We start from the raw sequence: 27,397 nt of genomic DNA on the forward strand, positions 1-27,397 counted from the left end.
TGGCTTTTGTCGACCAAGCTGCTGGGCTTTTTGCCGTTGTTTAGGCCGGCTTTTTAAGTCTGTGTTCACATGCACGGAGGTGCTGGTGTGCGTTTAAAACTCTTCTGCTTTCCCTGGTTGCCCTTTTGATTCTGCCCGAGGACTGGTGTAAATGTTACTAAGCTATTCTGTCCCTTCCCCACTTTGTCCAAATACTCCCTTCCCAGGGCACTGGGGTGTCTCCCACGCAACTTGGCCGCTGCCGCGTCTCACTTAGAGCCGTGATTTGCCGCGACAGCTGTTTGGCAAAGAAGGCGTAGGCTGTATCCCAGGGCTGCTGGGCTGGGAGCAGTGGGAGGGCGAGAGTGAGTTTGGTCTTTCGTCCTTAGGTCCCTTAAATGTGGTAAAGTTTCTTGCATATGAGCGATTTTCTATGTTTTCTTTGAGTTAATGGTTTCTAAGTAGGAAATGGAAATTGGTAAGCTGTAATGGTAGAATGCGCCATTGCAGTTGGAGTGAACTCAGTGAAATAACTGTAGGAAATCCAGTAAATGCAAGGCAGTAATGGATTTCTGCACAGGGCTTTTTTTTCTGTGTTTTTTTTTGTTTGTTTTTTTCTTGATGTAATGGTAAACAATGCTGTGTTTTTAAGTCTTACAATCCTGTGTTTACTTTCTTGTTTGTGATGGGCTAATTCTGGCTTCACGTTTGAGTGATTTCTCTTTCGCTTGTCAAACAGGTTAAATACTAACTTGTAGGTTTCCTGTAGGTAACTGCTATAGAGCCCAGAACTAGTCCCGGAGGCGGCAGCGTGAGCCCTCAGCACCTACCCCAGGCTCTGTGGTGGCTCGCTGGAGCGGCAGCGGTGGCAAAAGATGTTGGTCATCTACTTGTGGTGGAGCTCTGTTTGGGTGATCCATCCTGCAGCCAGAGGGAAAATGAGCCATCGGGTAAGCGGCAGTTTCTAAACCTGAATTGAAAAGGAAGAAAACTTGTGTCTTTTGAATCAACAACACGCATCCCACTTGGAAGCTACTGGTGCGCAGACGTTTCTGACTGCTGATTACAGCTGGTGGTTTGACACCGTCTGGTCCTGAATGGATTAAAATGGGAGCGGCCTTGTACTCCTCCTAATGTCACAGACGCCCCCTCCCACCAGGGTCCCTCTGTCACTGTGACTCTCGCCACTGAGGGGTAGGAATTTGAGCCTCCGAGTCGGTGCAGCTGCCGGATAGGAAGGTGTGTCAGACGTGCCCTCTGTCTTGGGAACGTTCTTCTGCTTCTGTTCATTGGCTTGGGGCAAAGTTTAGGCTTGTTTTTTGAAGTAAATATGCCTTATCAAAATCGCTGCATTCGGATGAAAGAAACCTCTAATCTGCGTATTCGGATTGCATTCACTGTTCTGGCGCTTACAAGAGTGGCCTCAGGAGTTAATGCCACTTCAGGTAACTTCATCATGAGGCCCAAACTCCTGATGTGCAGGGTCCAGGAAGAATTTGCCTATGAAGGTTGCGCTTTTACCTGGTTTTGAAATAGGAGAGAGAATACCTGTGCAGTGCGAGAGCTCTTATGTTCTCTGAGCACATGCAAAATGGAAAGAGCAAAGCAAGTGTTTCACAAATGGGTATTTTGCCGGGGACGGTAGGATTAGATTATACATGTTGTCACGTCCGTGTTTCAGATGCAACCTAAGTGGCATAACACCTTCATTTAGCGTGTGGTTTTGTGCGTGCAGGTCTACCAGTTGCCGCTAGAATTGCTGCTGGAGTTCCGCTAAGAAGAGAAATGGTGACCGGGGAAGGGAGACATCTCTGCTTTCAACTGCAAAGCCCTTCAGGAACAGCAATATCGACCCTGCGCTACATCAGCAGAAGCAACCAGCTCGCCGTGGGTTTTTCCGACGGCTCCCTGTCACTGTGGGATGTGAAAACTCTGCAGCGGGAGTAAGTCGCCCTTTGCACTGGGTCACGCCTGGAGGTGCAGGGCTCTCAAGGCTTTGCTTGAGGAGGAAGTCTGTTAATTTAAAGAGCCCTTTTTCAGGGACGGAACTGTGCAGTGTAATCTTGGCCTGTTTAGGAATCCCCTTGTGAAGTAACCACTGAGTCAGACATGGATTCAGTGGGCCGCCTTCTCCCCAGCGGGCTGGGGTTGTTTGCCTAATTGTGCCCGTGGGCTGAGGAACTGCGGAAAGGTCGCTTCTTTGGGGTCTGTCAGGCAGTTACGATGTGAGAGAGCTGCCTCTGTAAGGCAGTTTGTTCTGTCAGTAGTAGTCAGTGACAGCAGGAAATGGGTGTGTTTCAATGAAAGAGGTTTTAGACGTTATTTCTCAGAACCAGCTCCTGCAATGAGGGCATACGTTGAAAGGCTGAAGTAGGTTAACGATGGGGTTTTGGTGACAAGGCTCTTTAAAGCGTTTAGGTAAAAAACGAGTGAGACACGAAAGATCAAGAGCTGCTCGGTGCCTGAAAAGACATTCTCTCCCGCATTTCAGCCTTGACCAAAAGAGGGGCTTGACCCATGCCAAGGCTGCGCTGCCTGTGAATGAAAGTCTGCTTGGAAGACTTGGAGATGAGGATAAGGGTCACGTCAGTTGATAAGCAACAGAGAAATTAGAGAGATGATTACAAATCTGCCAAAGAGCAATCTGGCTTGAAATATTTGACCCAATTCAGAGAAGGATTCAGTGAAGCAAATCTGCAGTGACTCAGCGGGAACTACTGGAGGCATAAATAGAGAGTGGAGAGAAAGTGAGGTGGCAAGAATAGATTGTGAAGGGGCAAGGAAGGTTCCGAAGTCTGGAGGAGAAATGCTTTCCATAGCCCAAGTAAAGAAACAAGATACTGCTTGTGTTTGGCGCTGTTTTCAGCTTGTGCAGAAGAGACGCTGCATTTTCAGTTCAATATTGAAGCAGGCGACAACAGTAGGAACAATCTTTTGCCTGGCAGCTGAAGGAATCCTTCCTGCTCCTCCTCCGCAGGCAGAGGAGGAGATAAAGCCAGGTTATTGCACTTGATGGACAGTCATTTCCTCACCTCGTGGCTGTTGCATCAAAAGCAGTCGCTTCCTTGGCTCCCTTGTGTGAGACGGGAGCGTGACCTTCTGTGCTTTGAGGAGAAGCACGTCAGGGGCTCTTTGCTCAGAAGATGCTTCTCCCCTTCTACAAACAGCAGGGCCAGTCGCTCACCTGCTTTCTTTGTCTTTGGTTTTTCTTTGTTTTTAAACCTGCAGGCACCACTGTCAGCTTGAAGGAGGAAGGATTCCTGTGTGCGCCGTTACTTTCCAAGAGCCTGAGAATGGTCCTCGCAAATGTTGCTCCTTGTGGGCTCTTCAGTCGACGCAAGAAAGGTGAATAAAAACTTACTATAAGCCGCTGAATTTTCTTTTTAGTATTTGCTCACATAGAGTTGAGACAGGTGTATTTGTTTGGTTTATTTGGCTGTGCAGGAGATTCTCTCAGCTATGGAAGGAGCTTACGGTGCGATTTGTACAGGATGGAGCAGAGATGAAGAGGGACCTCCTAGTTCCTCCCTGCTGAAAGGAGGCAAAGCGACAGGGCCATATTTTTGTGCTGGCATTCTTAAAAGATTTCCTTTGTTTCTTGATGACTGCTTCATGGTTTGCTTGATAGTCACGCCGTGATATTAAAATGCCCTCAAAAGCAGCTGAGGCTGCAGCTCCAGAGCACTAACGGTGCCGATCCACCAGCCTGCTGCCCCTAAAGGAGGAGGTGACAGCATGGCCGGATCCCTGGTGCCAGCTTGAGCCTTGGTGAGCCAGCTCAGCTCGCCTGGCAGGGAAGGTGTTCAGCAGCCAAGTCGGTGGTTTCCTGCTGGGCTAATGACTGAAACGAGGGTGTGGAAGGTGCCGTGTGTGCAGGAGAGGGACTGGAGCTCTGGTGGGAAGGGAAGGGTGGAAAGATCTGCCCCTCTCAGCATCAGCAAGCTATTTACTCAGCTCGGCTGCTCGTAGAGCGGCAATCTTTTTCAGTTTGACTGTAAAGCAGTTTTGGTTGAGAACTCCTCACTGTGAAGAGCTATTCCCAACCATTTTTAGTCGATACAACATGTTAAAGCTTTCAGACTGCATGGTTAGCCTTTGCCCCAGAAGCTGTTAGTGTCCAAATGTCCTCCGTTGTGTTTTAGCGGCTAAATGTGACCAATTGTCATGCTTTGGGAAGGGCTGTTTTTCTTTTCAGCGAGACAGTGCTATTCAGGAAACCTCAGCCTAGATCCAAGGAAAGGATAACGAGGAGTATAAAGCAGCTTTGTAACCAAGTGTCATAATTTATGCCTTTTCCAGTGAAGGCGATGCTCTGAGTTTACATCTGTTGCAGTTAGCGTTCGCTGCCAGCAGGCGCTTGGCTTCAGGGCAAGCCCTGTATGAGGTAAGATGTGCGCGTGCGTGAAAGGATGGAAAGAGTCCTTTTCTCTAAGGGAGTATTAGTGAAGTTGGCAGGGGTCATATTTGCCATGAAAATTCAGAGATGACTAAGAAAAATAGAATCTTTTGCTGAGTGTTCTTGGGCACAGCCTTTGTCCATACGTTTTGAAAACAAGTCGTACAATTTTGCTGTTGGCTGCACTTGGTGAAGGCAGGGAGGGATCTTTCACCCATCAGTCCCTGAGGAGGTGAGAGGAGGAGCTGGCAGGAGCTGACGTGGTTTGAGAGGAGACTGTGAATCAGTAAGACGTTCTCATGGCTGCTCCCGAGGGATGCGCTTTCACTCTAGTGGTGTGTGCCTATAGATAACGCCTCGCAAGAGAGCTTTGGCTGCTGGAATGCCATGACTTCTCTAAGTTCATCAGTTCTGTAATCAAGTCACGGAGCAAAGCGCTTTGCATGCCTATGTATTGCATTATTTCAGATCTCTCTCTGTAGGTAAATATGTAGGTTTGTGAAGAAACCTTGATGTTGCAAGGAATTCTGCAAAACACATTCAGAACCAATAATGGGAGGGAAATGCTCAGTTCTGAAAATGTGCAAAGCTTTTACGGCCAAACTTACCCGTTACGGTTTGACACTTAGTTCTCTTGCGTGTCAGGTGTAGTTTCTCTTTGCCATCAGATTACGCGCCTGGGAGAGCTAGAGAACAATACGCGTGTTCTGTTAGACACAGACGTTCTTTCCTACTGAGGTGTAATGTCTGCTTTTATCTCAGAATGACCCTTCTCTCCCCTGTGATTTTTTCCGCAGCGTCTGGCATCCTGTGTTGAAAAGAACAGGTTGGATCTGACGGGCGGAGCCTTTCCCTTGAGAGGGCAGGGCAGCAAGGCCAAGTTACTCAGCTGTCGGGCTGTAGAAACCTTTCCCACCCACGCAGCCAGAGAAGGCAGCGTTGATGAAGGTTTGTTCCTGATGTCCCTGTTTGGTGACTCTAAATGAAATGGTTTTGGAGTCCAAGCAATGAATGCTGTTCCGTACCCACAGCCTGAAAGTCTTCCATATCTGTGTAGGCTAACTTGTGGGGATTTGTTTGGGTTTTTTTTGCTAAACCTCTTGATCAACTCTTACTGTATGGAAAACTTGATTAGCTAATAATTGTGTGCTTGATTACCTATCACAGAGATGTTTGTTATGGTGTAAATGTTTAAAATGATTCTTAGCAAAGTGTTGTGTTTTCCTGAGTGATGTAACAGAATCAAGCCAAAATAGAAAGTGGTGTTTTGAAAATGTCAGAGAGACTGTTTCTAAGTGGGAGAAAATACAATGTCTTGTCTTTTCCAGTCATATCCCCTGACACCAGTGTCTCAGTCTTCAGCTGGCAAGTGAATACACGTGGCCAGGGAAAACCATCTACTTATTTGGGTGTATTTGACTTTGACTGCTGGTATCAGGCTCAAATGCCAGGCTCACTAAGGTAGATTTTGATGGAGTTGTTTTCAGTATCCCTCCCCATAACTCATTGGAAAGTCGGCGTTTAGCTTCTGCACTTGTTTTCTTTCAGGCCAGAAGAATCCCTTCAGGGATGCCCCTATTTTGCACTGTAGTCACTGGACGCTGTGACAAGCACGACTGCTCCAAACCTCCTTCTGGATGTTGTGGTGCAGGAGCGCAGCCTAAGCTGGAGAGTTCCTCCTTCTTACCCACAACTTGCGCAGTTTTTCATCCAAGCACCTATAATTTTGGTAGGTATTACATGGCTTTGAGTAGTGATAAGCTTAAACCGAGCTCAAATGCCATTTATTGGTTCTCCTGTTCACCGTTTGTCACGCAAAAACCCAACCAAACCGAAAAACCCCAACCCCCCACCCACCCACCTCTGATCTCATTGTACTGACCAAGTGTGTGCTGTTGTGACACCCGTCTGACAGGCGGCTGGGTCTGGGGGTTGGGTGCTTCTGTAACGCAGCCCGTGACGTGGTGCTGGTGATCAGATGAAATGACTCTGGGCTGAAGCTCAAAGCGCAGCACCTCGATAGCCCCGGAGGTAAAATTTCTACATTCAGCCATCACTTTTCTAAAAGAGGTTGTAAGTGATGTGACGAAGAAAATGGGTACTCGGTTGTACCTTTCCAGAGGCTGCTATGACAAAAATGTAAACTGGTGCTTCCATCACGGTGTTGTCCAGCGTTCGTTGTCTCTGCAGATGGCAGGTGCTTGCTGAGCTCTGGAGTTGTTCATATGACATGCAGCGGCTTCCAGAAGGAGGTGAGCTTTTACTGTGTCTTTATTGAGAATGTCAAGAGATGGACCTTTCCTAAGCTTTCCATGGCGCTGCTTTTAGCGTCAGAGACCATTTCATGCTCCTCCTGCCCATCCACACGCGTAACTGCAATTGTACCCTGCCAGTTTTATGCAAATGGTGATGTCTGAGGTCCCCTCTTGGGCGTGTAAACCCACCGTTGCCTCCCGTTGAAGCACGATCAGGGCCTGAATGTCTAGAAAGGAAGGCAGCGCTGCTCTAGGAGCAGGACGAGAAAGTCGGGGAAAGCTGTTCCTTCTCTCTCATCAATGAGTGCAACTGCCTGCGTGGTCCTGAGTTTGGGTTTTGATCCCTGATGAGCTGGGAAAAGGAGGGCAGACTGGAGAAAAGGAAGCATCGTTCCCTCAGAACAACCTTCCCCCCGTCAGTCTCTCAAAGCATGAGGTTCCGTGCAGGAGCTGACGATGGGGGTGTCTCACTCGGATGCGAGCTGTTGCCAACGGCCGCTTGCTGCACTCTCCGTGATCATTTGCTTCCAAGGACGTGGGCTGCAGCAAACAATTACCGTTGGCAGCTCTACCTGATGACGTCCTCACCACTTCCCTGCATTTTCCCTTCATCGGTCGGCTTTGCTGCAGCCTCTCAAAGCAGATCTTCACCTCTGTCGCCTTTGCCTTGTGCTGCAGTCGCCCAATTGAGTCCTCTTGGACGCCCTCTTGTTGCTGCAACACCTCAGTCACCTTTAGCTTGTGACACCCACCACTTTCTCTCTGCTTTATCCCACCGCAGTGACTTCACCCCCCTCCTTCAGAGGTTTCCCGTTTATTGATCTGATGTCAGCTCCACTTTGGAAACAACTGGGAAAGGAAGAAGTCTTTTAATACTTTTAATACCCTTTGCTGAATTGTGACTCTCTCATTCAGAGACTGGTTAGGCATTTGAGCAGGGATTGCTTGTGAATGTCAGCAAGGCAAATTTCAGAATTAGGGACAAGGCGCTTGGTTTGGAGTTTTGCCTGCCGCCATAAGCCGTACTTGGTGTGTTTCCTTGTCTGACACCGGTTTTCAGAGAAAGATGGAAATCTCCCGTGTGTGTCCTCATGTGCAGAAATGGCTTTGAATGTGATGATTTTACCTAGAAGGGAAAGATAGTTTTGAATGTGCTTAAAAAATGAAAGAAGCAAACAAAAATCAAAACCCCAGAAAAGGAAGATTTGATGCGGGATCAGGTTTGGGCCCCGCAGTACAAGAAGGACATCGCATCACCGGAGCGTGTCCAGAGAAGGGCAACAAAGCTGGTGAAGGGCCTAGAGAGCAGGTCTTACGAGGAGAGGTTGAGGCAACCGGGGTGGTTTGGCCTGGAGAAGAGGAGGCTGAGGGGAGACCTTATCGCTCCCTGCAACTACCTGAAAGGAGGTTGTAGTGAGGTGGGGGTTGGCCTCTTCTCCCAGGTCACTAGCGATAGAACGAGAGGAAAGGGCTTCAAGCTGCGTCAGGGGAGGTTTCGATGGGATGTTGGGAAAAATGTCTTCCCTGCAAGAGTGGTCAGGCCTTGGAAGAGGCTGCCCAGGGAGGTGGGGGACTCACCATCCCTGGAGGTATTTAAAAGACATGTAGACGTGGCACTTGAGGGCATGATTTAGGAGACGTGGTATTGTTGGGTTCACGGTTGCACTTGCTGATCCTAGAGGGCTTTTCCAACCTTAATGGTTCTGTGATTCTGTGTTTCTATGATCATTTCACCTGGAAGAAGTACCAGAACCAGCTGCAATGAGCTACTCCTTAACAGTGCACGTCTGTGCCTGCCTGTGCTTTGCCCTTCTGAAGGATTGCCCCGGCATTAGAACACAGTGTTTGAAGCGCCTCAAACTGAAACCTGTTAGACCGTAACTGTTTCACTTCTTTTCTGTCATTTTAGAAAATGACAACTTAATGTTTGGGGTGTCGTAACTGCTTCATGTCTTCGTAGTCTGGAAAGCTGCTTGATCTTGGCTTCGCCCTTCCCATGCAAACGTGGCAGAGTTGTGTTTGTTCTGTCCCCTTCATGCACCCCTGATGGCAAACTTCTCTGCACACCGTGTGCCGTGGGTATAAGCAGGGCACGTCGCTGAGAATAGTTAATTGGGACTCAGTAAGTTGAGACTATAAAGCAGAGGCATGCGACTAAAGATCAGAGTTAGCCTTTGGTAAGTTGTCATGTCAGAGGGAAAGTTTCCTGTGCTCCTCCCAGCAACAAGCAGCCCAGCCTGTGATGCCCGAGTGAGGGCACAGTTAGAAACAAGCACTTACTGTTGGTGGTTGGGATGTTGAAAGCAGGTGGGATTCTCCTTTTCTTTTGTCTGCTACGTTTAGGAGGAGCAGTTAGAGGCGGTCTTGTCAGCTGCTGCCCAGACAGGTTCTGTAGGGCTTCTGAGCGGCTGCATTAAGCTTTGGACATCTAAAGGTAACACTTCTTATGTGGTTTTTGTGTTGCATATTTTTTTAGTTTGGAATTCTTGATTCATTTCTTTGTTGTTCTCTCTTTTTAGAGAGCAGCCAAGTTCTGCTGCTAATGTAGAGTTTGCCCTTGACTGGACATGGAGCAAAGTGATCTATACAAAAGGCGCATTTGACCAAATCTGTGAGTACTAGTGCAGCCATGCTGCAAACCTAGAGTCATTCTTTCCAGCTGAGCTCATTCAGTGATCTGCTGGTAGATGGTCTTGCCCGCAGATCTGGAAGTGCGCTTTGCGACTCTGAACTTGCTCTGCAGGCTGACGCTTTCATACTTGCTCTTGAAAAGGTGTTGTGCTGTTTGACGGCTCCTGCAGCTCCACTGACCCGCAGAGGTTACAGGCTCTTCAGCGCCGCCAGTTGCTTTTGAGCAACCTTAGCAGAGTCTTAAACTGCTTTCTAACAGCAGCCCACGAGCTGGCTGGAGAAGGTTTGTCACAGTATTTCTAACTCGGTGGTATGTTTTATTAAGATTTGGGATGATGCTGGGGCTGTAATTGTGGAAAGAGGAGCTGCTGTTGGTTTTGCTGATGGGCAGCAAGTCAGATGTAGCGGGGAGAAGGGGCTTAAATGGGAGGGGTTGGGGCTGCCACTTAACGCGCGTTGAGTTCAGGGCAAGAGTTTGTTGTGGGGCTGGTGCGAGTGGGTGGGGAGGCTGCGTTCAGCAAGGAGCTGTGCAAGCACCCGGCTTGAAATTACAGCAGCGGGATGTGGCACTGTGACAAATACTCCCTTTGATTGTCAGCTAGCAGTGCGTAATTGCATGCAAATATTGGATTGGACATTACTAAAAAAGGAAAGGAAGCATGAATGAGTGACATGTGAAGTGAGTTGCATGAATTTCTGTAGCTGTTTCTATTACCAATTGTTCCTGGCATATTGAGGAGGAAAGAGAATATCCCTTTGCTAGAGTAAAAATCTCTGCTCTGTGAAAAACAGATGTCTTATCCATGAGTGGATTTAACAGTTCAGGCTTTCCTTTTTTTATGTAACTGTTAGTGAATCTGCTTCTTTGTAGGGGTTGCTTGTGATTGTGGGTTTTTTCTTCAGATAAGGATGTGTTACGGAGTGAAAAAAATGCAGAGGCAAAGATTTCTACCGTGTTATTTTTCTACTGTCTATTTAGTGCAATGAGGGGAGTTTTATTAAAAAACAAAACAAAACAAAGCAAAAGAAATTGCATACCAACAGTCCTCTTGAGCTTTTGTTACCTGTTTTGCAGACTTGACAAAGAAGCTGGCAGAAACCAGCCTCACAGCTTTGTATGCTCGAGTGGTCCTCTGGTTCTGTTGGTCCCGTCTCCTGCCCGAGGGCTCAGGTAAGCATAAACTGTCCTGCATTTGTAGCAGTAAGTGGCTCCTATGAACACCTGCCTAGCCGTGGTTCTGTCAGTGCTTCATCAATACCAAGCCGTGCCGGTTCAGTGACAGCAGATGCTGAAGTTCTGCTGCTGAAATGGAGGTTTGACTGGTTTTTTCCAACTACGTCGTGTAGAATGATGCCAACAGTTTCTTTCCGGGGTGTTTCTCAGAAATAGCACTAAGCCTCTGAGTGAAGGAGTTGTTTAAAATCCCAAGTATTTCAAGCTGTGGGCATGAGCAAGTAACTCCTAAAGCACCAACACGGGAATGCTTGATTTTACAGTAAAGGCACGGCCTGCATGTTTTGAACTTGTTACTGATTGTTTGAGGAAAAAATACACCTTGGAAATAGTTCATCATTTGGATGGGTTATAAATTCTATTGTCAGCCTTAATTGCCTTACGCATGCTCACGTGACATGTTTAAACACCCATTCCCTTTGAGAATTGGGGTTTTTTCTTTATAGTGAACCTCAGCTGACACTACATGTTCTGGATGCGACCTCAGCTGTAAACTTGAAATGGCGCTTGGGACAAGAAGGAATTGACTCCTGTGTCTTCGGTCTCTTTTAGCAAAGGCAGAAGGAGGATTGGCTTCTTTCAAAGTCGGAGGCTGGCCTGTGATTTTGATGCTCAGCTTGTGTGTTCTGTCTTTTTTAGTCAAAAACTGTAGGTTGAAAATGTGGTATTCCCTCTTTAACTTACATCTTATTTATTGCCTGTAGGAGGTGATATGCGTTTCTCTAGACCTTTCTACAATTATCCTCTGATTCAGAGCTACTACACGGGTCATCGACAGAAACTGGAACGTTTATCAAGGTAAGACGTGCAGGAAAGCTCTAGAACAGTTCCACTGCAAATTCAGAAGCGGCAGCGAGTGGCTTTTCCATCAACAGCTGCATTTGCTACGCTTCATGCATTTGCCGGCAACAGCCCTGACTTCAGTGATGCGCGTGTTCTGCAGAACACAGAGGTTACTTTCCTGGGTTAAAACGTTGATATATACCTCTGCTTAGTGCCCTTTGTTGGTATCATCATTTCTTTGAAGCGCACGTAATTCACTGGCTATTCTGTGTGATTTGTGACTACTGGAAAAGGGCATGTGATGAGGACAGGGTCAGTCACGGCCAGGTCAGCAAGGCACGGCCTTTGCAGAGCAATTGTTCTGGACACAGAAGAAAGCATGTTTTAAAAACCAAAAATAATCTCTCTCCTTGACGAGTAGTAGATGGCGATAAGGGGATTGGCCCAAATCTCCTACTCCCAAGCACCTCGTGTCCTTGAAGGAGATGGGCAGAGGTCCACACAGCTGGCACAGCCAGCGCTCTCCTGGCGACTGGATAAAAGTGCCTTCCTCACGGGAACTCCCTTTCCTGGACTGGCTCCCTGGCATACAGGTGATGTGCCTTGGGTTAGGTGAGAGCAGATTTTAATTTGGCACCTGTACTGTAACTAAAGCAAGTCCTAAAGAAGCTCAGGCTGTGGCACCGTGAACAAGGTGCTGCAGGAGGAGTCCAGGTGGAAGCTGCTCTATGTCAGGTGTTGGCTTTCAAGCTCCTCTTCCTGAGGTTCCTTCTGAGGTAACTCTCGTACAGGCTCACGGGCTCCTTAGAAGCACCACCTCCAGCGTGCTGCTTCTGCTCGTCCTCCTCGGGAAATGAAAGGCTGGCGTCGCAGCCTGCAGGAGCCTGCGATGGGCTTCTGAGGAATGCAGTGTTTAACAGGCCAGCCCTCCGTCACTGTGATGGCATGTGCAGAGGCACAAACGTGCTGCTTCAGGTGGTACCAGAATTCAGCTGTGGGCTCAGCTTTGTGACCGTGACTGTTTTTCAGTAACAGAAGCGAGGTGCTGAGAACAAAGCCGGACATTTCCGTGCTGTGGTCTCACCGCTGTGTGTGGGAACAGTCCCGCTGGAGGCGTGAGATTTGGGGTAGCTTTGCTCACACTGCCTTTGTATTACAAGTAATGCGACAAAAAAGAAAAACTGAAAACTAAAAGGTCACTGCAACTTTCCCCGTAATAGGGGAGCTTCTAGGATTCCTACTTGGAACTCCTTTAATAGCTCACTATGATCTAATGAACACCTTTCACCTGACTGAGAAATTTCTTTCCAGTCTATTTCAAGTCACGATCATGCCTGTGTATGTTTGTTCCGTTCTTGGGCTCGTGGGAGCTTTTGCTGGGTTTGTTTTGGCTGGAGGAAATCTGTGACACCGCGAGGCTGGAATTAGTGTTTTCCTCTGTCAAATCCTCGCTATGTTTTGTTCCAGAGGCAAATGGGACTCTGACTGCCTGACGGTCGATGGGATGGTTTCCCAGTTGGGAGACCAAGTTGAGGAGATGTGGCAGAGAGAGGAAGGAGGAACTGGGAAATACCCACCTCCTAGTTTACGGGTGAGTGTTGTGTTCCCTGAAAACAACCACCACCACCACAAACCCCAGCCCCAGCCCAGCCCTCCCCCAAAGCCAATGATTTCTCAAAGAGAGGAGTTTTTAAAAACCTTTTCCCTTTTCATTCCAGGCACTGCGGGAGCTCTATTTGCTAGAAGGCGTTGAGGAAAGCCACAAACATGCAATTGTATCCCTTGGAGTTATTTCTGTCACACCTCCAGTATACGCGCATCAGGGGTCTGAAATGTCTGTCACCTACGCGTTCGATGCATTTTCTAATTTATGCTTCAAACACAGTGCAAGGGAAAACATGTAGTTTAGAATGAAGGCACGGAAGGAAGCACTGATTATTTGTACTGTGGATTTTTTAGGAATTTTTAAAATGTTTTGTTGCAAAGCCTTTTCTGATGTGAGAAAACAGGTTTACTAAGCAACGTTAAAGGTAGAAAGCTCCCTTAGGTTTTCTCAAAATTTAGACACAGTTTTTCATTCTTGAAGCACCCACAGCTGTAGCAAACGGCTGCTTCCTCGAGCAATGCACTAGAATGTGCTGCTTCAGAGCAAAAGGATTTCTGACAGCGGTTTACCAGGACCTGATTTTGCTGAAATCATCCATTTTCCAGCACAGCTAAGAGGGCTTGCTTTTGTGCTGTTACAAGAGGAGGCACACAGAATAATAAAGAGAGAGAGAAGAGAAAAGCCACTGGGCAGAAACTGAATTTTTAAGCTGCCGAAATGCACTGTGTTGCTTTGGTTGTTTGTTGCCTGACCCGAGAGGGGAGCCTAGAGAGCAGGGGCTTTAAAAGCTGTTGCACCCCGGAGCTCTCTGATGAGAATACACCCCCCAAAACAGCTGTCAGAAAGAGAAAACGACACTGCCGATGAGTGATCCAGGTACTGGTTCAAATCCAGTTTTAATCATTCAGAGCTAAGCTGCGCTGTAAGGACACCCTAATTTCAGTTGTTTCATATACGCTGGAAAGGAGGGAAAAACCAGCTGTAGAACTTGTTTGCTTTAATAATCAAGCATTGGCCGTTCACGTGTTTTGAATGTCCAGCCGGTGGCTCCAGTGACTAAAGAGGGAGCCTGAGTTTCCAACGGAACTGTTTAAATATCGAAAGGCAACCTTTCTGAATGCCTTGGAGAAATCAGAGAGTCTGTCTTTCTGGTTATTTATTCAGAATGCAATTTTGTTGTTAGGGCCTGACTACCTTCAGGTTGCAACAGCGTAAAACGGCAGGACTAATACATGAGTATTTTCTGCGTCCTACCACTATGATATTCTTATTTCCTTTTATTATTTATTCCTATTATATTAATCATAGGAATAATATTATTTCATGTGATTATTTCATGGGATAAATTGTTGGTCTTGCAAATTTATTAGCCTTAATTAGATACTTGATATCAGCCAATTTACTTGCTGCTAGACATCATGCGTTCCTTTCGGAACAAAACAGAAGCTTCCGTCGACTCCTTCGCAGCTGCCTTTGCCATCCCTTCGGGCCTTGTTAAGCTTATTCAAGGATTTTGGCTTCTAGACCACAAGGACTATGAAGTAAGCATGTGACAGTTTAGTTAGGCATACGTTGTGGTACAAGGCTATGATCTAGCAAATGACTTTAAAAACCTGGTGCTTAGCTAATAACAGGTGATAAACCATGGGAAGCTTTTTTTGTACTTCTGCTCCAGCAGCACCTTCAGCAAGACGTGATGATCTGCAGTTTGGTTTCCGTTACGTTGGCAGGAAATGGATTAAGGCAGTGACGAAGCCGCCTTTAATAATGCTTGACATGTGACTTGCCAAAGCCATCTGTTTGGGTTGTTTCCAGCAGAGCAGGCGCGCACTTTCTCAGAAGCAGTGGTTTGGGTACTTTAAATATTCAAAATACCATCCCGGCAGCGTGATTTGAGGTGGAAGACTGCAAAAATGACTTTTCCATCTAATTCATGTTCCTGCTGATGCTGAATGGTGTTCTTTGCCTGTCACGATGTCAGTATAACCTGCTTGCCTGGGAGAATAACCTGTAGTTATAAAAGGTGATGTTTGCATACGGAGATTTGGTGGTCCTAGAAAAGTGAGAATCGCTCCTTTTAAAAGACTCCCTTTGCTCCGTACGGCTCACTGAATATTTTTTGCTGCAAATCCTTCAGAATTTACATTTGCCTGTCCTGTATCAAGTCTTTCATTAGTCATCGCCTCAGTTTCTGTAACAGACCTTCACCCTCACTGAAGACACTTTTGAATAGCTTTGTTGCGTGCGTGTGTGTATATATCTCAGTAAAGCTGATCTCTGACTCCTGCAGAGCTCCCTGGCCCTGCTCTTTCATCCGGCTGCAATCAAACCTGTGTCGTGGCAACACGTGAGAGTTCTTCAGTCCCTCGTGTGCCAAGGAGAGCATGGGCGAGCCCTCAGATACACACAGATGATGAAGCCGTCGTTCTCAAGCAGTCGTGAAGTGCGGCTCTTCCTCACTGTGCTGTTGTCCAACAGGTAAAGAAATATATGCCACCATTTTGGCATTGAAATCCTGTGAAAGGTGGAGAACAAACAACAGAAATCACAAACCCCTAAATTTTCTTTAAACTTTGAGCACAATAGTTGAGGGGCATCTTTTTTGTTATCCTATTAATATTCCTTTACATCTCGAAAAATCAATTACAGGTGCACGGCGGAGGCTTGGGCTCTGCTGCAGCAACACACCACTAAGGTAAACATGGACGAACTACTAAAACACATGTATGACATGTGTCGGGAGATGGGGCTGGTGGAAGACTTCCTGAAGCTGCCTTTCACAGGCTCCGAACAAGTAAGTGCGGACAAGAAGAAAACCTTCATCCCTCTTTGCAAAGAGAAGAGGCAGTATCGTCATCTATTGTTTTAAATGTGATATTTCTCATAGAAGTGTGTGGAGAAATTTTTACGGAACCCTGGCATTCTTTCAGTCCACCGTCTGCAGCGTGCCCACTACGTCCCAGCAGCACAGCTGACCCAGGCGATGAACGTTCATCTCACGGTAAGCGTAAAAGTTCTGCCGAGTGGGCCGGTTTCTCTCAGGGGTTACGAACCGGTTTAACAGCGCTCGGTGAGAATCCTGCTTTCCTTATCACACCCTTCTTTGAAATACCAGGAACGAGCCTCTACACCTTACGTTACAGCTGAACCCAAAAGTGGAACAAAATGTTTCGCTGCTCCAACGCTGCCCTGTGAAGTTGTAAATTCAATGTTCCAGGCTGTTGTTGGCTCCGCTTCTGATAGTTTGTTTGCATCTGAGGAATCAATAGATCTCTTCCCTGTCAGCCGCTCTCACCACTCAGTTATTCAGAGATGTATGGTATGGAGGGCTGGGATTATTGGAAGTTGTTTGGGTCACTGTGGAATGAAGAGAGTGTTGTGTGTATCTCTTGTACCTTGCACGCAACTCTCTCTCTCTCGCTGAGAGCGGTCGGGATGCCAATCCACAGGCAAAATTTGCACCGTGGGGTGTTCTTTTTTTGTGTTATTTCCTCAAATTATAGCGTGAGCTCTGCAGTTCCACAGCTTTCATTTTACCACTTTTAGGACAGAAATTCCTACCTAACTTCGGTATCTCAAAATAGGCAGGTCAAAGCCTGTGTCATGGGAACTTCTGTGGTGGTTCTGTGATCCATGTGCTGTTTTGGGGAACCATAGTTCTCCGGGGAAGCAAACGTACCCAGGTGGCTTTGGAAGGTTTAGGTCCTGCGTTTGAAAGCTTCCATCCAGGGGGAAGGGGTGTGTAGGTAGCTTTCTCTTCCTCATTTTAATCGTCACTTCCTTTTGTCCAACGTAACCCGCCGTTGCCCTGGAGATTCAGTCACCTGGGGCAGTGGCGTTTCAGGAAAAACAAGGGCAAGGCTGCTGTTTTGTCAGCCACGTGAAACTTGTGGGTGCTGACGAGCGTGTCAGAATCAGGTTCTGCAGAGTGCGGGAATGGTTTTAAGTTATAGCTGTAGGTTCTGTTGTTATTCCAGTCTTCCTTCGGCTTGGCTAAAAATACCGGGTGAAGCTGGTGTGCGCTGATGGTCAGAACTGGCTGCCGTTCTGTGCCGTGGGTGTATTTTACTGCACCTGTAGAGGAAACATATTCACTAATTTGAAATAGCACCGAGAGTTCCATGCAATGAACTCCTTGTCATTAGTTACCTTCTTGCTTTACGCTTTTTGTTCATCAGAATGATCATGCTCCTCGCTGGAGACAGAGAGCAGTTGCCAGAAATTCTCTCTCAGGCCAACACGGCAAGACCCTTCCTAGAGGTCCGAGGCAGCTGGCTGCAGGGAGAGCCAAGCCTTCCCATCTGCCTTCATCCGGACCAAGAGGAGGTAATTTTTCAGGGGGGAACATAACGCACAACTAACCATCGCTTTGATTGCACAAGGCTGATCGTTTTTCCCTCGTGCTTTACAGCCGCAAGACCAAAGCTGTTCTCAACGGTAACAAAACCAGCTAATGCAGGATATGTGGATCCAAGAGCACCTTTCAGCAGTCGTGTATTGGCCAAAGGTAGGGAGTTATGGGTAGGAAACGAGCAGAAGCCCAGTTGAGAGAGAGTTTTTTCTGTTATGATAATGTTTGTTATGCAAAATAGATATATTTACACTATGGTAAATGTGTTTAGAGAATTTAAGAGAGCTGGAACGAAAACAATGATGAGCATCAAGCTGTTGGTGTACACATCTTGCTAGACTTGATTGTGTGATCAAATAGTGATCTCTTCCCACTTGCTGACACCTTTCTGCTTTGTTTCTCCCTCTTTCACTTAAAAATAGGCAGAACGATAAAGAGCAGGAAAGAGGCCAGTAGCTGTCAGATGAGTTTCCTACAGGTGGTAGGGCCAAATCAACCTCAGTTCTGGTATATTTGGACTTGAGGGCAATGAAGGTCAGTTACTGTCCTTCTCTGCTGTCCTTTTGTCATGAGAAAAGACCAAGACCTTGGACAGATCGTACTACAAGGACATGCCCAGCATGCAAATAAGGCCGCAGATAACTAAGTAGTTTAATCCCCCATCAGAACCCCTTCTCATGGAAGATGACTCTCAAGGTTGTCAGCGCACTCCATTTATTTGCTGCAATTCATCCCTTCGCATGTAACCAACCATAACTAGCTTGTGGTGGGGAAGAAGCAAGCTCCAGGCAGAAGCCAGTCCATAGTCTCTTGTGAGTTGTTAGGCAATGCTTGTAACCTCTTAGTCTAGGCCAGTCGGAAAATGCTATGAAATAATAGAATTTCACATAGTAAGGTAGCATTTGTTTCTTACGTTGCTGGTACTTTTGTCTTCTGTGCAAAACTTGCAGGTTTCCATCGCAGGAATGCTGTTCCCACCAAAGCAGTCACGATAACGAGTGCCTTTGGCTGCTCGGAGAGAAATGTTCTGCGGTTCCTTTTGAATGACATCTGTTCCTCAAATAAAAAGCGTTTCCCAATGCACTGTGCTGTGTGGGTGACCCATACGTGAGGCAGAGGGAAAAATGCAAGTGGCGGTTCCTGATGTGCCTGTTGGTTCAGGTCACTCACTCCTGGGCTGTGCATCACCCGGCGTGGTTCAAGAGCAGGCTTATCCCACAGCAGCCATCGGTGTGGTGTGCCTTGCTCTTGAACTGGGTTTAAACCCAGACTAGACCATGACTTATTAGTGAAAGCCTGATTGCTGGTAGTTTGATACTATGGCTGTAATTTGAATACAGACAGAGAGAAGGATGCAGGAAGGAGGTGTGTGACTTCTGTGAACACCGACAGCACAAGCGTGTGTGACCCTAGGAATCCAGGGCACAGGAAAGCCTTTGCTTCTGATCCAGCCTATTGGTCTCAGAGGAGCTTCCTAAAGGACGAGAACGGCATGCTCGTCTCCGCAGGATCCAGCAGTTCCGTGGGCCAGGTAAGCCTTGAGTCAAAGAACCAACTGGAAGCAGCTGTCACTAATACGCAGCTGGAGGCCGGTCAGTTCCTTTATCTCCCGTTACTAACACTCATGTCAGCGTAACACAAAAGACCGGCATTTATCACTTTCCTGGTGTGAAGCAGTGGCTAGATTTTATCTGCATTTCTGTCCTCCTGGAACTGAGTGCTACTGTCAAGTGTGCTTGCCAGTCTTGATTCTTAATTTAAACAGTCAGTGAGGGCTCTCCTGGCAGACAGCAGTGCTTGTGTGTGCATTTGCTTTCTACTCTCTGAAGAGGAGGCACTTGATGGTTTGTTAGAGAAAGATCTCTGGTGATCATGGTCAGGGAGTGCTGGAGAGCTCCTGGCATGGTTACAACGCCACTCTGCCGGCGTACGGTCAGACGGGCTCAGGGGAGAGCCCATGAGCGACGATCGGATATGGTGCGAACAGAGGCTGGGTGCCCGTTGTGCGCCAAGAGCTCTTCAAAGCCCCCCGCACTCGGGAGAACCACAAGCAGTGCCAGGTGGGATTAGCAAATCCCACAAAGTGCTCCTGACAGACCCTTACTGGTGGCCTCCCTCAGTGACCAGCCCTTGACCACCACTGCGGAAGTTTTTTATTATCCCTCTGTATGATGGGACAGAAAGCATTTTCCTTTGTGGATGTTGCCAAGTTGTGGCAAGCTCTTGAGCAATCATAGAATCGTTAATGTTGGAAAAGACTTCTAAGATCAAGTCCAACTGTCAGCCCAACACCACCAGGCCTCCTAAACCATGCCCTCAAGTGCCACGTCTACATGTATTTGAACACCTCCAGGGATGGTGACTCCACCACCTCTCACGGCAGCCTGTGCCAGAGCGTGACCGCTCTTGCAGTGAAGGCATTTTCCCTAATATCCAATACAAACCTCCACGGATGCAGCTAGAGGCCAATTCATCTCATTCTATCACTAGTGCCTTGGGAGAAGAGACCAACAGCCTCCTTGCTACCATCTCCTTTCAGGTAGTTGTAGAGAGCGAGAAGGGCTCCCCTCAGCCCCCTCTTCTCCAGGCTAAACCCCCTCAGCCGCCCCCCAGCACACTTGTGCTCCAGACCCTGCCCCAGCCCCGCTGCCCTTCTCTGGACACGCTCCAGCCCCTCAAGGGCCTTCTTGTCCCAAGGGGCCCAAACCTGAGCCCAGCATTCGAGGTGGGGCCTCCCCAGTGCCGAGCACAGGGGCCCCATCCCTGCCCGGCTCCTGCTGGCCACACCAGCGCTGACACAAGCCCGGGGGCTGGTGGCCTCCTTGGCCACCCGGGCACTGCTGGCTCATGCCCAGCCGGCTGTCAGCCAGCACCCCCAGGGCCTTCTCCGGCACGCAGCTTGGCCGTGTCTATGCGAGAAGCTGAAGGGCGGCAGCCTGGGGGGATGACGGTGAGGTTACTTCTGGTGCTCAGGGGAAAGGCCACGGGAAGGCTGCCGTGCTGGGACGCCTGCTTGAAGGGTGGTTTCCCAGGTGGTGGAGCTTTCCTTGGAGGGAGGGAAGAGCAGGAGAGAGCAGCACTGCCACACAGGGCAGCCTGGGAGGTGGGGAGTGGCCATGAGGAGGAAGAAACGTCACGGTTGTGCTGTGGTACATGAAGTCCTCCCGAAGGAGGATGGGATCAGTCCGTCTCTGTCTCACAGAACAGAGCATGAGGACAGACAGACGTCAGTGACTGTATGGCAATGGCAGGTAAGAACAAGGTGGGGAAGCGAGGGGGGTGTCTCCAGCGTGCAGGGACGAGGCATCGGCTGTGGGACAGCACAGGGCAAGCTCCGGTAGGGATGGCAAAGAGCGCTGGCAAGGCTGGAAGCTGCCAGGAGAACCCAAGGCTTTGTCCCCGTGGCTCTGGCAAGTGTCTCTGCCAGCAAGGCCTATGAGGAGACACGTTGTCCTCAGGCACGGGGGCCTCCTCGCCTCCTTGCACACCCCAGTGAGGCTGGGCGCTGCCATACCCTTGTCCTTCACTCAGCATCACACACCCCACAGCCCCCTGCCCCAGGAAGGGCCCTGAGCGCTGTGTGAGGGACAGGATCTGCCTTCCCCGGGGCTGGGGCTCAGAGCTTGGCCTTTCTGCTTCATGAGGCAAAGCCAGGCTTTTCCCAGCATCTGAGCTGCCGGCACATTACCTTGGCCTCCCTGGAGTCACGGCTTCCAGCTATCTGCCCTAACGAGTCCCTGGGGAGCCTTTCTCAGAAATGGCCCTCCTCAGAGGGACTCGGTCCTACTTCAAGACACTTCAGGGTTTTTTCCTGACTTTAACTTAAGGAAAGGTTTGCGCCATCTCCTCTCAGTCCCAAGGTTGAAGGACTCGGCACCAAATATGCAATGGGGCTCATTAAAATAAAGAAAGGCCAAACGAGTTCTATTTCTTCCTCTAATTTTCTTCAAGTCTTGTACAGTTAATTAGAGAAGTTTCCTAGTGACTTATGGAGAAAGGTTTCAAGGAGCTTCTAATAAAAAGGACTTTTTATTTTAAAGGTTGTAGTTTAATATTTTTCAGTTTAGAGAAGAGGCGATGGCAGCATTCTCCAATAAATAGTGACCCAGGGTCTCTCCTACGGAGACCTGGACTGGTCAGGGAAGCTGTCCCTTCAGGTCTGACACAGTAAGGACAACCTCCCACCGCACCTCCCCAGCCCGTCTCTCGTCAGGTCTTGTGCTGCTTTTCCTTACATCAGACTGCTCCACTGGTCTCTGCAGCTGGGTGTTGCAGCTCCTTCGTACCAGCTCCCACCTGCTTTCCTTTGAGAACAGGCTGCACACAGGCAAAGGGGGATGGTTCTTATTTTTTGAGCAAACAAAGTAAAACTGATAAGGTTCACCATTAAAGTAAAACCCACCCCTCAATTGTATGCCAAGTACAACCTGCCACAAATGAGGTTCACCTTCCACAAGGCAAAATCATGCAAGAAATGTTTTTGACAGAAAGGATATGATAGAAAAACACAATAAGAGTTGGGTAAAGACAGATTTAGACGGACTATGGAACAATAGGCAGCCTTTAAGTCCCTCCTGCTCAAAGCAGCCACTGGATATTTGAGAGGTGCCTGAATGAGCAAAGAGTGAGGGGAAGGGAAATCTGGAGAGCAATTGCAAGTGTTTCTGTGCAGATGGGCTGCTGGAAAGGTGACTTCAGATGTGGTCAGTTTAGTTAGGACAGGTGGGAATGCATGAAAGACGAGGGAGATGAAATGCACAGCCTAATAGAGAGAGCACTGACAGTGCAAGCCTGGAGGAAGGTCAATAGCTCGCCTCTTGCTATTAATGCACATCCTGAAAACTCCCCATTTCAAGAAACCATGGGGAAACACTGACATTTCATTGCAAGTATTCAGTTGTTTCAGCTGAGGAGGTCATGCTCATCCTTTGAAACACGTGTCAGAAATTCTCTGGTTTCCAGGCAGCGCTCCGCTGTCTGACTGTGAGTATCCAGCGCTGCCTCTGGAGGAGCCAGTGTCTCTGAAGTACAGCCTGGCACTGGCAGCTGTCACAGAGGAGCTGCTGGAGCGAGAGGCCCTCGGAAGTGGCAGCTGGAGCCTGGGCAGAAATGGCTGAGCATCTGCCTGCCAGTGGGTGGGAAGCAATGAACAGATTCCGCATTTGCTTTGCTCCCATGTGCAGCTTTGCTTCACTTATTAAACTGCCTTTATCTCAACTAATGATATTTTTTCACTTTTGCCCTTCTGATTCTCTCCCCCATCACGCTGTTGGGGGAGTGAGAAAGGACTGGGTCGGGGCTGGGTTGCTGGCTGGGCTTTACCAACCATGCCTGTTCATCCTTTCCTCATTGGCCATGCTCTGCTTATTTTGTACCCTGCTGTGGTGTTCCTGAGGTGGTTGCTGTGGTATTTTCTACCTTGGGCAGCAATTGCCGGAAATTAGGGCCCCCCCTTCATTACTTGTAGCATTGTGCAATTGGTCACTTTGCTGTCTTGATAGAGGATCGGGCATCTGCCGCATACCAAAACATCTTAGCCTCTGCCTTTCAGTGCTGCCCATGGAGAAGGGATTCAGCTGAGGCTGAGGGTAAGAAGTCAATGACTGGCGCCCAAGAATGCCACCTTGATTAATTCCCTGTCTTCCCAAAGCCTGAACAAGCGAAAGGAAAAAAGGATGAGAGAGAGGAGGTCATCGCTGCTTTTTCAGCCCACACACAGCTGATTTTTGTCCTCACACCTAAGATGTAATTCAGGTTAATTTGGCTACCAGGCGTGATTTTTGGAAAGTGTTCAGATATTGTGCGCTTCTCCTTTTAAGGACTAAAGGCTGTCTAGAAAAGCATCACCACACATAAATAGCTGTACTGTAGAGACGTGTGGAGAACAGGTGAATTTTACTCATGAAGATTATGAATGAAGAGTGTGACACCTCCAAATAATGTGAGGGAAGTGAGGAGGGGGCACGGGGGGGCACTGGCCTCTGCCTCCCCATGTGCCTAGCACTGCTAGGAGATAAAATGTAGGGTGAAAAGAACCCATTGGGGTTTTAGTACGCCATCCATACTATGCAAGTGCTTTCTTGGATTCAGACACACTATCATGTGTTTTTATCCATGTCCATCACCCCTTGTCTTGTCGGGGGAGCCACTGAGAAGAATTTGGCTCCCTCGCCTTCACCCCTTCCCATCAGGCGTTTCTGCACATTCCTAATATCCCCCTGAGCCATTTTTTCTCCAGGCTCAGCAGTCCCAGCTCTCCCAGCCTTTCCTCCCATGAAAGGTGCTGCAGTCTCCTCAAGCAGCTTCGTGGCCCTTTGCAGGACCTGCTGTAGTAGGTCACCGGCTTTGTTGTAGTGAGGAGCCCAGCTCTGGCCACAGCACTCCAGGTGTGACCTCAGCAGTGCTGAGGAGAGGGGAAGGGTCACCTCCCTCCACCTGCCAGCAGTGCTTCTCCTCATGCAGCCCAGGAGGCTGTTGGCCTTTGCTGTGGAGGTGCGCTGCTGGCTCGTACTCAGGCTGGTGTCCCCCGGGACCCCAAGGCCCTGCTCTGCAGCGCTGCTAGCTGGCTGGTCAGCCCTCAGCATTATGATGTTCACTGTGTGGTTGGATCACAGGCTTTCCTCCCCCAGGGACTTTCTCAGCAGCAGCTTGTCCTTGGAGCTCAGCTCCACCTCTCTCAGAGGCCCCACGGTGCTGCAGGGTCACCTGGGACAGCAAAGCCCTGATGCCATCCACCCGAGGGTGCTGAGAGAGCTGGCTGACATCATCGCAAGGCCGCTCTCCATAATCTTCGAGAACTCATGGAGAACGGGGGATGTCCCAGAGGACTGGAGGAAGGCAAATGTTACCCCTATCTACAAGAAGGGCTTGAGAGAGGATCCGGGTAACTCTAGGCCCATTAGCCTTACTTCAATCCCTGGGAAAGTTATGGAACGAATCCTCCTGGGGGCCGTCACAAGTCAAATGAAGCACTTGACTGGGAAAAGCCAACGTGGCTTCACTAAAGGCAGATCGTGCTTGACAAACCTGGTGGCCTTCTATGACAAAGTGACTTGCCTGGTTGACATGGGGTGGGTGGTGGACATTCTGTACCTGGACTTCTCCAAGGCCTTTGATACGGTCCCCCACAGTCTCCTCCTGGAGAAATTGGTGTGTTATGGCCTAGACAAGGGGTCTGTGCAGTGGGTGGGGAACTGGCTGACAGACCGCACCCAAAGGGTGGTGGTAAATAGCTCCTTCTCAGGCTGGCAGCCTGTCACTAGTGGGGTCCCTCAGGGATCGCTATTGGGCCCAATGTTGTTCAACATCTTTATAAGTGATCTGGATAGCGGCATCAAGTGTAGCCTGATGAAGTTTGCTGATGACACCAAGTTGAGTGGGGAAGTAGACACTCCAGAAGGGAGAGCTGCTCTGCAGGAAGATCTGGATAGGCTGGAGGAGCAGGCCAGCAAGAACCTTATGAAGTTCAACAAGGAGAAGTGTAAGGTCCTGCACCTGGGAAAACATAATCCAGGATTGCAGCACAGACTGGGATCCACCTGGCTGGAGAGCAGCTCTGTGGGAAGGGACTGGGGGGTCCTGGTGAACGGGAACCTCAACATGAGGGAACAGTGGCTGCTGCGGCCAAGAAGGCCAACAGGGTGCTGGGTTGCATCAAAAAGGGCATCGCCAACAGGCAGAAAGAAGTCATCATCCTGCTCTACTCAGCGCTGGCCAGGCCACCCCAGGAGTGCTGCGTGGAGTTCTGGTCCCCGTTGTACAAACAGGGTGGGACAGGCTGGAAGGGGCCCAGAGAGGGGCCACCAGGATGATCAGAGGACTGGGAAGCTGCCGTACGAGGATGGGCTGGGAGAGCTGGGTTTGTTCAGCCTTGAGAAAAGGAGGCTCAGAGGGGATCTCATCCCCATGTACCAGTACTTAAGGGGCAGCTACAAAGAAGGTGGAGACTCCCTTTTTACACGGAGTCGCATGGAGAGGACAAGGGGGATGGCCACAGGTTGCTCTTGGGGAGATTCCAATTGGCCACCAGAGGGAAATTTTTCACAGTGAGGACAGTCACCGTTGGAATAATCTCCCCAGGGACGTGGTTGACTCGGCCACGTTGGACACCGTCAAGAGTCGCCTGGACAGGGTGCTGGGCCATCTTGTCTAGGCTGGGCTCTTCCCAGAAAGGTTGGGCTAGATGATCGCTGAGGTCCCTTCCAACCTGGGATTCTGTGATTTTGTTTGTTGCTGTGATTTTGCATTAATTGTACCGAAAGGTTTTCTTGCCAAGCAGCTCTACTGATTAAAGAGATAGGACTTCAAACCAGAAAGGTCTTAGTCCCCATTCTGCCTCCGCAGTCTAAGTTTCAAAGGTCCCTGGGCTTCACAAGTCCAGGCTTGTCCTGGTGCTTTCTTTACTCAAGAGCAGTGGATCCAGGGCGCCTCTTCCTTGATGGTGATTGCCATGAAGGTGGTCAGAAGCAGCTGGTAGGGTCCGTCCCACTTCTTTCGCAGAGGATCACCTGGAAAAGTCTGATCATAAACCCAGTCCCCAGGCTCAAAAGGGTGGACCGGATGGATCTAGGACAGCTCTAGTACATATCCTCTCTGGGTCCACAGGCATCCTCACCGGGGAACTCTCTGATTGGCCTTGAGCTCCCGATCCTACCTCATTTGGAGACAGGCCGCTTTCTGCACACTTTCCACTAACAGATCCACCATACCTGTTATGGCCAGGGCATCTCCCTTCTCCGAAGGGTTCAGCGCTCCTGCCCAACATGCGGCCCGCTGGGTTAATCACCGGGGGGCTCAGCGATTACCTGTAGTTAGGAACATACTTGGAACCCAATAGCCTTCTGCCTCTTTCTCTGACAGCAACCGTCCATCCCCGCCCGACAGGGACACTCTCCGCACATATTCTCTGTCCGATTCCTCCGCACACCTTGCAAAGACTTTCTCCATCTTTACTACTTCAGTTGCTGTAAATGGGACTTCTTTGGTAAGAACTTGAGGACGGTCATCATTGTTGTCCTCCTACAAATGCTCTCTTTTAACCAGCGGATACATGGGAGGGAGGCTTTCTACGGTTTGCCTTGCCTTCTGCAAGTCTCCCTGAGGGTAAATTTGCCGTATCCCCTTTTCCAAAAGCTTCACCTCTACCTCCGCCTGTGTATCTGCTTCCCTCAAAAGTTGGTTCCTCAATTCTTCCTCCAGTGTGGCGTTTTGACCCCTTTCCTCCTTCAACAGCTGCTTATTTTCCTCCAATTGCTCCTGCAGTGACCTTATGACCGTCTGCAGCGAGTCTAATGCGGCATCGGCTTGACAAAGCCTCTGTTTCGTATCTTCCAACACCGCTGCCAGACTCGCTCCCAGTACCGCGCAAGTGATAGCTTTTCCTTTGCCTGATCTTCTTTCTGCAGCACCCTTAACCTGCCTACTACGCTCTGCGGTGGAAACCAATGATTATTTATGCCCAGCCCTGCCCCTGGAGTGAGGGGCGAGATCGGTGCGCCTCCAAAAGATCATATAGCTTATCAATCCCTTTGGCTGGCAAAGAGGCATAATTGTGGGCATCGCCAGCCTTCTGAGGGCACACCTTATCTAACACACGCCTCCGTCCCTGGAGACGTCAGCTGCTCCTCGACACGCGCACCCGTGGCACACAGAGCCCCAGCAGACCCACACGCCCACCCATGGGACACACCCTCCCAGCAGTCACAGATGCTCAGCCATGGCACACGACACCAGGGGACACGCAGCAGGCGAATGGGGTCACCAGGGTGTGCAATAATCGCTGGAGGAGACTTACAAATTAGACTTCTGTTTTCAGCAAAGGTACAGCAGGGAAGAAGCTTTCAGGGTGCAGCACAGCTGACATGTGCCAAATCCATTCCACGCAAGATCCCCAGTAACCTCTAGGTGTCAGCAGTTCCAGGAGAACTTGCTGTACTGACCCTAAGAGTTGTGCGGAGGGTGGAGAGGAGCGGAGTCACCGTGGCCAGGCTCCGTGATAAATGGGAACTCGAGGTACCATGGAGCCGGTAGACTGCACATTTGCCACCCTGAGCCAACAGTCAGTCGTGCTTTTCACAAAATGCTGTCCTTTTGGTGAACTTTGCTCATTCTAATAGCATTCTAATACCAAATCACACCTCCATCCCAAAAACCACCCCACTCT

The 27,397-nt window shown here is 49.1% G+C and overlaps 1 pseudogene; it reads left to right on the forward strand.

The window, feature by feature from the left end:
• Positions 1–27,397, forward strand: part of LOC142051312 (protein ELYS-like) — a 31,988-nt pseudogene that overhangs the window by 3,321 nt on the left and 1,270 nt on the right.

This window comes from Phalacrocorax aristotelis, unplaced genomic scaffold, assembly GCF_949628215.1.
Source record: "Phalacrocorax aristotelis unplaced genomic scaffold, bGulAri2.1 scaffold_88, whole genome shotgun sequence".
In the NCBI taxonomy this organism is placed as follows: domain Eukaryota; kingdom Metazoa; phylum Chordata; class Aves; order Suliformes; family Phalacrocoracidae; genus Phalacrocorax; species Phalacrocorax aristotelis.